This window comes from Callospermophilus lateralis, unplaced genomic scaffold, assembly GCF_048772815.1.
Source record: "Callospermophilus lateralis isolate mCalLat2 unplaced genomic scaffold, mCalLat2.hap1 Scaffold_300, whole genome shotgun sequence".
In the NCBI taxonomy this organism is placed as follows: Eukaryota; Metazoa; Chordata; class Mammalia; order Rodentia; family Sciuridae; genus Callospermophilus; species Callospermophilus lateralis.
The window spans coordinates 1,004,472-1,019,939 of NW_027513641.1; the positions used below are offsets into that span (position 1 = coordinate 1,004,472).

Consider the following 15,468-nt stretch of genomic DNA (forward strand, 5'->3'; position numbering starts at 1 on the left):
CATGGAGAAACCTACCAAGTATTTAAGAAACAGATAATTCCAGTAATTTTTTAAGTTTTTAAAGAGTATTTAAAAAAAGAAGGAAAACATCCATTTTTTTTTCAAAACAGATATTTCAGTGATTATAAATCCTGCCAGGATTGCATTGTAAAAATCATATCAGACACTATTGTTACATAGTGTGTATGGTAGGTGTACGAAAATGATTTTTGAATGAGTTAAAATATCAACTTCAAGAAGGCTGAAATGAGATAACATAGTTGACTTCAAGTATTTGAAGGGTTTCCACATGGAAGACACTTGTTCTCTTTACTTCATTAGGTAGTATTAGGATCATTAATGTCTGGAGTTGTTCAGATTTAAACAACTACCTCATGAAGCACTGACCTTTCCTTGTTTCTTTTTGTAGCACTAGGGATGGAACCCAGGACCTTAAGCATGCTAGGCAAGTAATCTATTACAGAGCTCTATGCCCATCCCCTTCTTGCTCTATAATAATGTAAAGCAGAACATGAACATATTGTAGGATACTATAAAAATATTGTGGAATTGAGTTTTCAAATGATTTTTAGGCTGTAAACCTTACAGGATTTTATTATGGCTTGATCTCCATTGTCCTTCAAAAGTGTCATATCCTGAAGGCTTGGTTCCAGCTGATGGCACTACTTCTAGGAGGTGAACCCTGTAGGAGGAGGGCCTAGTTGAAGGAAGTGAAGTAATAGGGTTTGTGTCCTTGAAGGTTATACTTGGACCCAACTCCAACCCTTCCCTTTCTCTCTCTTTCCTGGCAGCCATGAAATGAGCAGTTTGGTTCTACTACATTCACTTTGCCATGATATTCTGTCTTGCCACAAGCCCCAAGCAACAGATCCCAGCCACCATGGGCTGAAACAAAGCAGAAACAAATCTTTCCTCCTTTTAAGATGATTTTTTCTCAAAAAATCTGATTAATATAGATTCTAAAGGGTCACTTCAGAACTAGGAGAGGGGTGAAGGCAAAGGAAGAGAAAAGCTAATCAAATAAATTTTTAATCCCCTATTTTTCCTCTGTAATAATAGTTTTGACATTCTGGGATTTCTGCTACAATATATAATCAATAAAGAGTCTTTTAGGGCTGGGTATGTGGCTCAAGCAGTAGCGCACTGGCCTGGCATGCACGGGGCACTGGGTTCGATCCTCAGCACCACATACAAATAAAATAAAAATGTTGTGTCCACCATAAACTAAAAAATAAATATTAAAAATTTCTCTCTCTCTCTCTCTCTCTCTCTCTCTCTCTCTCTCTCTCTCTCTCTTAAAAAATTTTTAAAAAGAGTCTTTTACATTCCATTGATGAGGACATACATAGCATGTGTGTTTGCTCTCTCTCATGCTCTCTCCTTCACTTCACTCACTCTCTCCCTGTGCACACACACATTCACACATTGCTTGCTTCAATCTTGGGCAATAACAGCTGTGTCTCTGTTCCACATCTCCCATGGTGGTGAAGGGTGTGACTGCAGGGTGGCCCGCCTGTCCCAGAAATACTGTGAGACTCCAGGCCCAGAGGGCAGAGGCAGAAACAACAGGGCTGGATCAGAGTCCCTGAGTCTTCCCATTGTCCAAGTCTACTCTGGCCTGGAGGATACTGGAGGTTCCCAGCTGCCAGGTGCAAGGGATGTGTCAGAATTGATTTGGGGGAAACTGGAGGGGCCTAGAAGGACATTGCTCAGCCCCAGGAGGAGGTTTCTCTTATTCTGTGCCCTTGCCCTTGTCTGGGACCATTCTCATTGGACTGCACCAGGGCCACAGTGTGCATGCCCTGGCAGGAAAGGGAGGTCAGGCCAGAAAAGCATCCCAGGTGTGAGGGAGTGGCACATGGGTTAAAATCCTAGTGCAGGCTATCAAAGGCTCAGGGTTCTTCATTTCTTTGAGCTCTAGGATTTAATTCTGTCCCTGCCAAGTACCCAGGCTATGCCAGTAGGGCAGAGAATTGCCACAGCCACCTCCAACAGAGCATTCTTGGGTTTCCATGCCTGTGGGGCTCCTCTACTTCCAGTGACTATGAGAGCAGATGAGATTTGGGGGAGAAATAATACCTTAAACTAAGTCAAACTGCAAATGTGTTTCATTTTAAGGAAATGGGAAGGAAGAAGCAGGGCTGCTACCAGGGGCCTCTGCACTGGAGCCATGTGAAAGAGCAGCGGCAGCATCCATCTGGGATCACAAGTGCAGGGTGAGGGTCTGCACAGAAACTTTTTGTCCTAGGGGAGGTGGCAGGAGTATCTTCCATACAGCTTGGGGCTGGCTGGATAAACCGAGGCCAGTCCGGGAGGCCAGAAGCCCATCTCTAGCATCACCCTCCACAGCCTTGCTAGGCAGATATCCTTTTGGAATCCTTGAATCTGTCTTAGGACAGGACACCTGATGATGAGGGTTTGTTTGTCCTGATTCCATGTTGCCCCCTGTGAGTGGCCTCATGTGCCTGAATGTCAGCTTCCAAACACTGGAGGTCACTGGGCTTTGGGGACTTCCTGGCTGCTGGGCTGGTGATGTGGTTGTAGAGCAGAGGGTATATCACTACCCTGGGATGCTCAGGCCTTCTATCTGCACATGGAGCCTGGGTTGGACCACCAGGAGGGGATCCTACAACCACCTCCATCCCCTACCTCCCACAGAGGGAGCTGCCAGGCCTCCCATAGTCTCCCTGGTTGGGATTCAGGAGTGGGCCACCTGTTAAATTTTGAGGCTGTGGAGGTAAGCAGCAGGTGTCCTCCATAGTTAGGGACTCTGTTCCATGCTTTCCTAAGGAGGGCCTGATTCAGCTGCATGTCCTCTGTGGGCTCCTGGGCCCTCTTTGGGGGTGGAGGTTATGCAGCAGTAAAAGCCAGTTTCTCAAGTGGAGAAGAACCAAGATGAGGTTTTGCATTTCTGCTAAAGAGGAGAAGCTGATTGCTTCTCCTGGACAGTTGCAGGTGACAGGTCATTAAGTAATATGTATTCCCCTACATATTTGGGGATAGGCCCTTTGTCCCTAAGGTAATGCTGAGGTGGGTGAAGCTGTCCTAGTGCAGCAGACACAATCAGGATAACCAATACATCTTATGTTGGACACTATTGGGTGGAGGAGCCATAATTCTAACCTTGGAATGTTCCTGCTTTGGTTTCTGAAACAGTTGGCAAGGCCACCTGGCACACACTGAATCTTGTCCTGGATCCTGCAGAAGTTGCTATGTGTAACATGGAGTCACTTTGAGTAACCCATGGTAGCCTGAATTTCAGCTAGTCACCACCTGTGGCAAGTGACAGAACTGCCCCCTACATAGAGGGGACAAATCAGGTCTGGTGTCCCTGTCTATCACTCCCCACAGCATGCAGTGAGGTTTGAGTGGGTACCACATCCTGGAAGGACTTCAGGGCTGTCAAGGTACACAAGGACACTCAAGGATAGCTCCTGGCAGCTCTCACAGAATCTGAGGAAAGTCACTCTAGATCTGAGGCTACCTTTGACCGAACACTTGCTGGCTATGAGAAGCTGATCATGGGGCTTGCTGGCCTAAGGTTGGGTTAGCAGGTAGAAGCTGGCAGATCATCATCCCTCCAGAAAGGCAGTAGGCAGTGACCTCTGTGCTTTGGGTCTAGGCACACTTTGTTCCTGAAGCAGTTGAATAAAGAAAGAAATGGAAAACTATGCAAAGGCCAGGGCCTGAGGCAGCTGGTTGGTTGCCCAAAGCTGATGTGGCACAGACAGCCCCCAGCCTGTGGTTTTGGAGTGCATTTGGACTATGGGGCATCGCACACATGCTGGCCAAGCTCCAAGTGGCCTATTGGTTTAAGTGAAGTTGCTAATGATCTAGGTTTGCACATGAGGTTTCCAGAAAGGTTATAAGTGCTAAGTCATGTTTAAAATGCAAATTGTGTTGAGAATTTTAAATACTCTCATCCAAACACTGAAGTGGCATGCTTATAATTCAGCATTCCAGGGGTAGACCAACCTGCCATTCATGGGGGAATCACGATTCCCTGTTGAGAAGGAGCAGGCCTCCAGCACTGCTGTGGCCAGGCTCAGCAGCCTGATGTTTCTTTGGCTCTGTACCATGTTGATTTCACACTCTGGGCACAGCCAGGTTGATGGTGTCTGGAGAAGACAGACAATGAAGGATAGAAAACCAACATTGTGTCTGTCTTTGGACACTGTGTCATCGAGACTCTGGCTGTTTGTTTATGTGACACAGTTCTCGTGTGATTGATTTCTTTTCTCCTTTCTTTATGAGACACCTCAGAACTTGGGCAAAATTTCTGGGTCTTATTAGGACCCCAGAAAAGTGTTTTGACTGGAAGTTGAGGTTCCCTGATGAGTGATTTCTCTCTCCCATCTCTCTTGGTTGCTGTAGGTCCTTCTCACTCCCCCTACCATGGATCTGCATCTCTTTGACTACACAGAGCCAGGAAACTTTTCTGACATCAGCTGGCCATGCAACAGCAGTGACTGCATCCTGATCAAGACAGTGCAGTGCCCCACCATGCCCCACAAAAGCCTCCTGCTCTACATACTTTCCTTCATTTACATTTTCATCTTCGTGATTGGCATGATTGCCAATTCTTCGGTGGTCTGGGTGAACATCCAGGCCAAGACCACAGGCTATGACACCCACTGCTACATCTTGAACCTTACCATCACGGACCTGTGGGTGGTCATCACCATCCCCATTTATGTGGTCAGCCTGGTGCAGGACAACCAGTGGCACATGGGCCTTGGGCGAGCTTACCTGCAAGGTCACGCACCTTATCTTCTCTGTCAACCTCTTTGGCAGCATCTTCTTCCTCACGTGCATAAGCAACGACCGCTACCTCTCCATCTCCTACTTCACCAGCACCTCCAGCCGCAGGAAGAAGATGGCGCACCACATCGTGTGCATTCTGGTGTCGCTGCTGGCCTTGTGCATGTCTCTGCCCGACACCTTGGAGACCGTGGTGTCTGCTCCCAACAACGAGACCTCCTGCTGGTTGTTCTATCCTGAGCACAGCATCAAGGAGTGGCTGATTGGCATGGAGCTTGTCTCTGTTGTCTTGGACCTCATTGTCCCCTTCTCCATCATCACTGTCTTCTACTTCCTGCTCTCCAGGGCCATCTCAGCCTCTGGTGATCAGGAGAATCAGAGTATCCGGAAGATCATCTTTTCCTATGTGGTGATATTCCTTGTGTGCTGTCTCCCCTACCACGTGTCAGTGCTGCTGGACATCTTCTCCATCCTGCACTACCTCCCCTTCACCTGCCAGCTGGAGAACATGCTCTTCACAGCAGTACATGTCACATAGTGCCTGTCCCTGGTGCACTTCTGCATCAATCCTGTGCTCTACAGCTTCATCAACCACAAGTACAGATACAAGCTGATGAAGGCCTTCACCTTCCAGTATTATGCCCAAACAGGCCTCACCCAGCTCACCAACACCTCCAGAGTGTCAGAGACAGAGTACTTGGTGCTGGAGCAAAACTCCAAATGACCTGCTGTGCAGAGGCCACATCATGGAGCTTGTGAACATGGCTTATGGTCTTCATAAGAGAGCAAGGGAGCTTTGGGTTTGATGCCCAAGTGACATGAAGAGGAGAAGGTGTGACGTTGTGCATCTTACTCTCTGTCCAGTGCTGTATGTCAAAGTCAGCTTCAGGAAACACTTGACTGGACATCTATACAATAGAACCTTCTGCTCTTCCTGAAATTTTTATATGTTGAATTGTATTTAAGTCTTCATTTTCTCACTATTGGCATACTGCATAAAAAGTATTGGAAAGTTAAATGTATTTTAAATATTGCAAGGGAGGTATAATCCTGACATACTCAGATTGCTTTAGTTTTAAGATTAGTTTGACTTTAGTTTTACTAAGGGTGTCATTTTTAACTAATTTAAAGTTATGTATTTATATACATGTATATGCATATATATAACTGTATACCATTCTTCACTGAGATATGTTCTTTATAAAAGTTTTATAGCTCTTTAATGGGTTGTATTTGCACAGGATATGGAACAAAAATGGCTTCGTAATGCTGTTTGTAACATTAATAGTTTTGCAGAGTTACATTTAAAACAAAAGAAGACTGTTACAGTCTACAAACCTGTGCATACAATGAACAGAGTTCTCTTAGTCTGTAAGTTGTTTCTTTAATAAAGAACATTGTTTCCTAAAAGTTCATTCCGGAAAGTGTGCCCAACATTGAGGTAGCATTCATGATGTTGCTATGTGGACACACCTGGCACACACAGTCAAGCTGAGCAAGAATAAAGAAAGAACTGCCACAGAGCAAACTGGAGGGTTAGTGTGGGTGAGTGGCATGGAAGGCACAGCATTCAAAGTGCTGAGCATGTTTTAGAAGCTCTTCAGGTGGTGTTGGGGAGGGAGGTGGTGGGCAGTGAGATATCTGGAGGCAGAAATGCAGGAAATGTGAGCCTGGATTGGCCAGGGCTCCTCTGCTCCTAGCACCAGTGTGACATCCCCTCACGCAATCCCTGCTGAGAGTTGAAGGCAGTACTGCTTTCACATTCTTAGCAGACCTAAGAAAAAGCTGCAAAGGAAATGCATATTTTCTACTTACCATAGACCAACTAATTACATTTGTCCCCTGTCATCTTCACCAGATATGTCCCAAGATCCCCTGAAACCTGGAAAGTATCTGACTCATTGTGTATATTTTATGTATTTACTATGCATTCTCCTAGACATACACATCTACCATACATTTTAATTTATAAAGTAGACACAGAGATCAACAATTATGAAAATTAGAATGACTATATAATTTTCTGTTATAAAAGTTATTTAAAACTTAGGAATTATGTACTTCTAGAGTATCCCATTTAGCATTTTTTTGGGCTGCAAGTAACTGAACTGCAGAAAGTGAGCCTGTAACTAAGGGAAGGCTATTGGCTGTGCTTGAGGCAGTAACCAAACTCTGGCTTCTGCATTTCCACATGAACCTTCACTGGGAAGACTCCTTGGAGGAGCACTCTCAGAGCCACAGGAGCCACAGACTTCTACAGACCTGACTTTTAGGTGGGAGCTCAGGGAAGTGTCCTTCCCCTCTTAGCACAGGTGAGACCATCCACAGGTGGGTCTTCTTGAGATCCAGGGGCTACTGACCTTTTGGAAAGTTCCTGAACATATGGGCTCACCCAGACTCACAGCCTAGGGGTCTATGGGGGTTACAGATAGCACCACTTGCAAAGGCTGCACAATCTGAGTTCTGAGGCCAGGCAGTGTGGCATGCTGACTCCAAATCACTTGACACATGTACGCAGGTGTATGCACACTGTCATGAATGCTGTAATAATAGAGGATCAATAAGTGAAAATGCAAGAGAAAGGAAAAATAACACAAGGAGCTCACAAACTTGGGGAGAATCATGACGTGATTAACACTTATTACCATTAAAATGTGGCCATGTTTGCCCTGAGGTTTCTACAGGTCAAGTTCAAACAAAACTCCCAACCAGTGAATTGAGGATGAGAATGGAGAACAGAAAAGCTGAACTTAAGTTCAGTGTTCAGGCTCCTCCCATTCATTGTGAACCCCTCCTAGCCCAGGAGTTCAGGCATGTAGATGCATAGTGCTGGGTTCAGGTGGGGTTCCTTATCCATTCACAGACATCTCCTGTGCCACCCAACTTACTGACTCCTATTGCCCTTGCTGAGTGGGACCATGGACTACTTTCTTACCACTCTGTAGAGCCGGGTGACCACTCAGTAGCTTGCACCCACTCTTAGGTGCAGAGCAGTTAGGAGGTTTGTGGAGAGCAGAGCAGACTGTGCTGTTCCAAGCCATTTCACACTATGCAGAAAAGTACTGCCCAGACCAGAGCTACCCTGTTTTAAAAAGCAGCAGATTTCCCTGGGCTACACACTTCTGAGTGCAAGTGAAGAGGCAGAATGACTCATGCCTTGACAGACCAAGTGGATAACCACCAGATGCTGGGCATATAGAACTTACTGGAAAGAATTAACCCAACTGGGCACAATGGTGCATGTCTGTAATCCTAGCCTCACAGGAAGCTGAGGCAGGAGTATCACTGGTTTCAGGCCAGCCTAGGTAACTTAGTGAGTTCCTGCCTCAAAATAGAAAATAAAACTCTGACAGGTAGCTCAGTGGAAACATGCCATGCTACGAGGTTCAATCCCCAGAACCACATACAAATAAATAAGAAAGAAGGCAATGACCCAGCTGTGCATCAGCAACATAAGGCACAAATGGATACATAAGTGAATCAGGTTAGTAAAAAATTACTCCCCCTGCATTCACTAAATTAAATCAGATACACATGGACTCCTAGGCACATGAGAACCTCATCCAGGAAACCAGGACCATGAGCTTACCAGACACTGCAGACTCATCACTGAAACACCAGGAGAGGCACCTGGGACTGTGGCAGTGATATTTACTTCTTCATCTTGTGTTTTAGTAATCTGACTTTTTTCTCATTTTCCCTTCATTAGCATGGGCAGAGGTTTATCTATTTTATTTTTCAAAGAACATCTTTTTGTCTTGTCATTCATTTCACTTGTTTCTTTTGTTTGAATTTCATTGGTTTCAGCTCTGGTTTTATTTATTTCCTGTCTTTACTGTTTTTGGTGTTGATTTTTTTTCTTTTTCTAGGGCTTTGAGATGTAGTGTTAGAGATTTTGATATGTTGTATAAGTGTTCCCATTTACATCTTAGAATTTTTTTCTATTTCACCCTTGATTTCTTCAACTGTCCATTTATCAATCAATAGTGTATTATTTAGTCTCAATTTGTTAGATATTTTACTTTATCATTGATTTCTAATTTCATTCCATTGTGATCTGAGAGAATGCAGAGTATTATCTGTTATTTTGTATTTATTCTTCCTTTGCTGTGTAATTTATGGTCTATTTTAGACAATGAGCCTTGCTGTGGAGAAAAAAGTATATTTGCTCATTGATGGATGAAATATATATATATATGTGTGTGTGTGTGTGTGTGTGTGTGTGTGTGTGTGTGTGTTTGTGTAATATCTGTCAATTCTAAATTATTGATTGCATTATTTAGTTCTATGGTATATTTAATTAGATTTTTTTGGGAAAAAAGACTCTGCTAAGAGGAAAAAAGATAAGCAACTGAATTGGAAAAATATTTTGAAAGGTCATACCTGACATAGGATTTGTATCTGGAATGTATAAAGGCATATAGAGATGTATACACAATTAAAGTTATTGAGGTGTACGTGTGTGTGTGTGTGTGTGTGTGTGTGTGTGGGTGTGAGTTTATGGATAGAATTTTATTTTCAAAATTAACCTTTAAATTATGTTTAATTGCAGGTGAATATTTAGGTTGTTTGAAACTTTCTGATTGTTTTGTGCTCCTGGTAGTTGTACACAGGGACATGTGTGTTCTTGGCAATAACAACAGCACTTACATCACATCCCAAGCCTTTTCATGTTTGGAGACAGGATGTCTAGATATTCCCTGGCTACATGGGAAAATGACATCAGCCTGCCTCAGCATCCCAAAGATCTGCAAATACAGATGTGGCCCTCTTCAGCCAGGGCATGTTGAGTCATTTAGGGAGTAATTGGACTGAACCAATACTTAAGAGACACTAGAAGTTATCATGGTCAATGCATATGGAAATTTTTCTGCTGAAGGAAATATTAAAATTACAATGGAACCAAGGAACTTCACACAGTTTACTATGTCATGTTGTAATAGTAATTTTCCAAGGAACACTGCACATCATTTTTTGTGACACACACACACACACACACACAGAAATCACACATATACCTTTACCAATGAGCTCCATTCTCCTTTACTTTCTTTTCTCTTCATTTCTTGCATTGGGATGCACACTGTTTTTTGAAGCCTCCCTCCTTGTGCCTATTATACCTGACATATACTGTCTTTGCTTCCCTGGTGTTACCTCAGATATTGATCTGCTTTTGTACTGGGTAGTAACTTCTTTTCTTGTAACTTATGCCTTTCCCTCTCTAGTTCCTTAGGGTATAGACTTCAGAGGGCTGCTTTTCCATCACAATGCTGTCAACAGTTTATATATTTCCATTGAAAATTGGGTGTGAGGTAAGAGTCTGATCCAGTATCAGGTGCCATGGAGGGTGACTGTTCTAGACATAGGGATGTACAGAGACTTGATGAGTGATGGGATCAGCCAGAGGCAGGGAATGGTGAAAGTGCAAAAGGCTCGATCATAACATAGAGACAAGGATTAGCTCTATGTATTTGTCTGATGGTAATACAGGTATGATGTTGCTCACGGCTGGCCTGTTGAACCACGTCCCCAGCCTTCCTTACCATGTAAATATTCTTGCAAGGAAACATGGACCATTTTGGGTCAGCACCTCATCTATCTTCTGGTTCCTTTCATGTTTTCTGGAACCTAGTCTGAAGCTTAATGCAGCTTTGTCTGAGCAGATATCAACAGTGGCCAAAGAGATTGAAAACAAAAAATACAAAGAAAACCAAGGATGTCCACAAATCACCCCAAAATGGCCTGATCACACTACTATTCAATAATACAAAGAATATATTTGTTCTTTAAGTCATTGTACTATTGGATTCCTTGCTATATGAGCTTGGTTCTTACCCTAAAACATGCACTCCATATGCTATTCATAAAAGGAAGTTGTGTTTATTAGCGTTCTGCTGAAAAAATGAGAGCAATAATGAAGTTTAACTGTATAATAAAGAACTAGGATGGCATATAACTTTAAACAGAATATGTGCATGTTTGTGTGGCACACACATCAGTTATTTATTCTTCTAATATCCTTTAACCAGAACTTCCATGGGATACTTTTCATTGATATTCTTTACTTAGTCCACAGTCCCCTTAATAAATGATAATCTCCTTCCCAAGTTCAATACTGCATTGCTCATATTCTATGTCTCATTATAGTGTGTAACCCAGTGTCAAACTTTCCTTTATGAGAAATTTTATTCTCAACTGTAGTTTGCCTTTTAAGTACATAACAGTTACTTTTCTGGCCTTTCTAGATACCTTTTCAAAGAGAGTCCTCCTCAGAGTCCATTTTTTAATTTCTCATTTTCGTATTACATAAATTCCCTGGTGGTTCATGTTCATTTTCCCATTCCTCAGATTATGAGTATATAAGGACAGTTCCCAAATCACATTTCTATGTCTAACTTTTATGTCTTGCATTTCCAACTGCCTAGCATATATTTCCAAGTAAGTGTTCAGCCAGTTGAGCAAACATAGATATTCATATATTGGAAAGATTTTTAAGGCACTTAATAGCAGACACTGTGCTAGGCATTATAGTGACCAGTAAAAAGCGTAAGGCCCCTGCTCTATGAAGCTTATATACTATGGGTCAGGAATTACCTAAAGAGCCTATGGGAAGGAGAACAGAAAGTCCAAGGATGTAAAGATCAAGATCTTTCTAGCTGAAGGGGGAAGTAATGGAACACATAAGAAGCAGGCACAGGATAGATTTGCATGACTTGTAAGCCAGAAATGTTTAAGCAAGCTTAGTCATCTTTGCCTTGAAAAGATTACTGTGGATCTGGGAATGTATCACATGTTTGGAGAGCAATGGTGAATTAAAGATAAAGATTATTTGGAATACTTTGTAGGCAAAATGGACAGGATTGGGCTATAAGTGAATATGGGGTGTCATGTAAGAGATGACATGATTCATTTCAAGGCTTCTGGGCGTGGAAGGTTTGTGGTACCATTCACTGAGGTGGGGACTGTTGGACAAGGACCAGGGATAAATGCTAAGATCAGTGCTAAATAGGTAGTTGGATATCTTGACTGATACTTTATAGTATCTGGTGTGGAGATATGATTTTTAAGTTTTATATGATGATGATAACAAGGCTTGGGTGTGATTTCCTAGGAAAAGAGAATATAGTGAAAAGGAGCAAAGTCAAGACAAAAACACCAGAAACCAAGGCCTGTTAGAGATTGTGCCAGAAGATAGGGCTGAGAAGGAGGGGCGAGAGTAGCAGGAGAAAAACCAGCAGTGGAAGACAATGTTTTCAGAAGGAGGAAATACTGAACATTGTACATGCAGTTCAATAAATTAAGGAAGAATTACAAAATAGTCAAAGGACCTAGTGGAGTAGAGGCCTTGAGACATTAATACTACAGATGGAATGATGGTGTGGAAGCCAGTTTAGAGATACCTGAAAGGGAGGGAGAGAGAATAAAAGGAGAGGGCCAGCATATGTAGCTCTGGAAGGAAGATGAGATAGGAAAGATGCGAAGAGGAGACATGGTGTCCATAGTGGTGTGTCTTTTTTTTTTTTTAAAGAGAGAGTGGGGAGAGAGAGAGAGAGAGAGAGAGAGAGAGAGAATTTTTTAATATTTATTTTTTAAGTGGTGTGTCTTAATGGGAGCTTCTGGGACACATTTAAATGTGCATGGGAAGGGTCCAGTTAGGAGGAAAATGGAGATTCATAAGTTTTCTAAGAGGACTTTGATTTGAATTCCCAACTCTCCAATCTTCCATAGTCCTCTCAGATTACCCCAAATGGAGATTTCTATTCCAGTACAAGTGTGAATACATTTGTAATCAATATTTTAATTTAATTCTTTCAGATTTACCCAAATAGAAACTAAAGGTATTTACTGAGAGTGATAAAAATTCTGTGAATGTTTATGTGTGAATATGTGCACATTCAGGCATGTTTGGGAAGGGGTGTTTGTAAAAGTTTCAAGACTCTAGGGAAGTAGTGTAGTCATATGTCACTAATTTGAAGTTTTGAAAACAATTCCAAAATCAGTTTTATTATTCATTCATCTTTCACATAAAAAGTGCACACTTTGAAAACCTTAAATTGTTATCACAACTTGAAGCAAAATAATTTTCAGGGAAAAAAGGAACTCTTTTCCATTTAAATCAGTCTTGGTATTTGCAGGTAAGACCGCAGATGTCATAAAACTCGAATGTCTAAACTTTTGTTTATCAAATGTAAATACAAGAATACTTAAGGAAATCAGCTTACATCAAGGAAGAGGTCTAGAGCATACTGTCACCCATACTTAGTAGTCCACATGGAACTCCTTCTAGACAGAGACTTGGAAGAAGAGATGTGAAAGAATGCTAAGGAAAGCCATCTACCCTCAGGGGTAGATGGGGTTTAGTCATGGTCCACCATTCTGTCCTGCCACACCAAAGTTTGTTTCCACAATGTTGACAGGATGCCTCTAGAGCAAGACTGGCACAAAGTCAAAGAAAGAATTGCTGAGAAGACTGGATCATGAAGAAATTTCACTGTGACCAGAATCTGAAAAATTATATACAGTACCACTGAGAGCCAAAGAATGATCTGCATGAGATATAAAACGACATAAGTTAGACATTCTAGGTTCACAACATCACAATGAAGTCCACCAAATACCAGCAACAAAGAAAGTAGCCATGGATTATCACCATTGAAGTAGGGTTTCATTAACAAAGTGAATACAACATTAAAGTAAGTGTTTAACCTGATGGAGCTAAATCATGTAATTAAATGTTAAAAAGGGACACATACATCTGTGTTTGTGTGTGTGTGTGTGTGTGTGTGTGTCTGTGTACTGTCATAAGTTTATGTATACTGTCATAAAAGCTATGAAATGATGCAGAAACCAATGCATAACTTGAGTATTTTTAGCTCCCTTGGCTTTGAATTACACTACTATTATAACCCATAAAGGGACACTGGGTCTGGGAGCAGTGACACATGCCTGCAATCCCAGCAGCTCTGAAGGCTGAGACTTGAGGATCATGAGTTCAAAGCCAGCCTCTGCAAAAGTGATGTGCTAAGCCACTCAGTGAATCTCTAAATAAAATACCATATAGTACTGTAGATGTGACTCAGTGGTTGAAAGCCCCTGAGTTCAATCCACATCACCCTCCCTATGAAAAGTAGAAATTGGGCTGGAGACAAAACTCAGTAGTGCTTGCCTAGCATATACCCATGGCCTGGGTTTGAATTCCAATATTGGGAAAAAAATAAAAACAACTGAGTAGACTTGAAAGTAAGATTTTTTCCAAACTTCAAACTCATTAATCTTGTTTTTAATTTTTAGAGTGATAAGTGCAGCAGAGAAAAATTGAACTGAAGATTGTCTTCAAGACAATAAGAAATAACACCTGAAGAGTGTCTCTTTGGAATTTTGCTACTCATTTTTCAACATTAGGAATGTATTAGGAGTATGGGGTTGTGGCTCAGTGGTAGAGTGCTTACCTAGGACATGTGAGTCCCTGGGTTCCATCCTCAGCACAAATAAAAATAAATAAATAAAAGAAATGCATTGTTTCCAATCACAACTAAATAAAGGAATACATAAATAAGTGAAGAATGTGTTAGCTGAATCACATGAAAAGCTAATTGTTTAGGATACAATGTGTACTTTCCCCAAGACCATCATTGTAAAATGCCTCAACACATCTCCATTTCCTGTCCTAAACAGATCATATAACATTAATGCAGAAGAGCTCTTTGAAAACATAAAACATGCTGATACTCTAGATTTATTTTTTCATTATATTAATATGAGTCTTGATTATCTTTTTATTGTTATTCTTAAAGAGACTACATTTTAGGCAATCAAAATCTTTTACTTCTATGGGCAATCAAAATCTTTTCCTTCTATGGATTCATTCTTATATTAAAAATAGTTAATTTTCTGAGTAGCGGTGCTGGGCGCTGGGGCTGGCGTGGGGTCCCGCGCTCTTTGCTCTGGTAACCCCAGGAGAGCTGCGGAAGCAGGAGATGCTGAAGGAGATGCCCGAGCAGGACCCTCGACGCAGGGATGAAGGGAAGAGGAACCAGCAGCTAGTGATGGCCACGCTGCAGGAGGCCGCGGCCACGCAGGAGAACGTAGCGTGGAGGAAGAACTGGTTGGTTGGCGGCCGCGGCGGGAGATCAGCGTGATGCCAGACCTGTCCGAGTGGGCGCTACGACCTTGGTTTGAGCGCAGATCACAAGCAGCCTTTCAGCTCCGTGAAACCGGCGGGGAATCCGGACCTCGGATGCCGCACTCCAGGTCCAGGAGAGCGGCCGCCGGGCGAGCATCATACCCTCTCCAACTCTGCGCTGATTGCTTTAACGTCCACATCATCCTCCAAAGTCGTGTCCGGGGTCGGTTGTGGTGAACAGAAAAAACCAATAAATTCTGTGCCTCCCAAGTGAGCCGTGCAGTCGCACACCTACTGGTGCTGAGAGATGTGCGGGTCATCGCTCAAGCCGGCTTGGGGAGCTCTGCTGAGCAGGGCTCCGGCCTACCCCGCCCCATTGTCTGAAGTTCTATGGGCTTAGTAACCACATTTTCAATACAGGTCTTGTTATGTAAGCGTTACTTCTGGGGAAAACCAAGCGACATTCCCTAAATCGAAACTATTCTGGAAAAGCTTGTTAGCAATGGATACTCATAGATGACATCTGTTCTTTGAGGGAGGTTGAAGAGGGGCATCTAGCACATATATGCCTTCTGTGGCCATTA

At 42.6% G+C, this 15,468-nt stretch overlaps 2 pseudogenes; both read left to right on the plus strand.

Moving 5' to 3' along the window:
* Positions 1-4,395: 4,395 nt before the first annotated feature.
* On the plus strand, positions 4,396-5,485 carry LOC143388615 (atypical chemokine receptor 3-like; annotated as a pseudogene).
* A 9,132-nt stretch (positions 5,486-14,617) lies between these two features.
* Positions 14,618-14,987, plus strand: LOC143388620 (ubiquinol-cytochrome-c reductase complex assembly factor 3 pseudogene; annotated as a pseudogene).
* Positions 14,988-15,468: the final 481 nt, after the last annotated feature.